Source organism: Schistocerca nitens, chromosome 3 (assembly GCF_023898315.1).
Source record: "Schistocerca nitens isolate TAMUIC-IGC-003100 chromosome 3, iqSchNite1.1, whole genome shotgun sequence".
Taxonomy (NCBI): Eukaryota; Metazoa; Arthropoda; class Insecta; order Orthoptera; family Acrididae; genus Schistocerca; species Schistocerca nitens.
The window spans coordinates 138,252,220-138,253,318 of NC_064616.1; the positions used below are offsets into that span (position 1 = coordinate 138,252,220).

The 1,099-nt window shown below is 51.2% G+C and overlaps 1 pseudogene; it reads left to right on the forward strand.

The window, feature by feature from the left end:
• Positions 1-637: 637 nt before the first annotated feature.
• Positions 638-755, forward strand: LOC126250544 (5S ribosomal RNA; annotated as a pseudogene).
• Positions 756-1,099: the final 344 nt, after the last annotated feature.

The following is a 1,099-nucleotide window of genomic DNA, read 5'->3' on the forward strand; positions in this document are numbered from 1 at the left end:
AGTGGAGGGCGACGTCAACACGTCGTTGTGCATCCTCTGGTGCAAGCTGCTGTACGATATGGATCTTTTACGGATACAGTTTGAGAATTATTCGAAGCTCCTTCCGTACAGTGGACCACGGAATGTTCAACTGGCACGACACAGCACGCGCATTGCCTGGCGATCGGGAATTGCGTGCAGCGTTGTCTGCCATAACAACAGCGATTTCATCAACCACCTGCGGTGCAACCGGTCGTCGGCCTCTTCCCGGAGCGACTCCCAGTTCTCCAGTTGATTCAAACTACTTCACCTTGTTCCGCACAGCAGGTGGAGACAGAGGACCCTTCTTTAATCCTTTCAGCCGGCGATGTTCTCGAAGTGCAGCTGCAGCATTACTGTAGTTTTGATAATAGAGCTTCCCCAATAATGCCCTGCTCCTTTTGTCCAAGTTCATGTTGACATGTCAACAAGTGCACTGCGACTGTTCAGGTGTGTGAGACTACGAATAACGATGTCTGATCACGGCACCTGGTGGCCATAGTTGGAACTGGACGGTGGAGCTGTGATGCATGGAAATCATGCACCCCATACTCAGGACATTAATGCTACCAAGTTTGGTACTTGTACGGTAATTAGTTTCCGTGTTATAACGTGTTAAGGCAACGGCCTTGCCGCGGTGGATACACCGGTTCCCGTGAGATCACCGAAGTTAAGCGCTGTCGGACGTGGTCGGCACTTGGATGGGTGACCGTCCGGGCCGCCATCCGCTGTTGCCATTTTTCGGGGTGCACTCAGCCTCGTGATGCCAATTGAGGAGCTACTCGACCGAATAGTAACGGCTTCGGTCAAGAATATCATCATAACGTCCGCGAGAGCGGTGTGCTGACCCCACGCCTCTCCTATCCGCATCCTCCACTGAGGATGACACGGCGGTTGGATGGTCCCGGTAGGCCGCTCGTGGCCTGAAGACGGAGTTATAACGTGTTAAATAGGGAAATCTTAATTATACCCATCCGGTACTATAAATTATGTGGTTAAGTATTTCCAAGATGCACGTAAATACGGTGACATCATACGATGACACGTTCACCATACACAGTAACTTCATGCACAGTGGCTG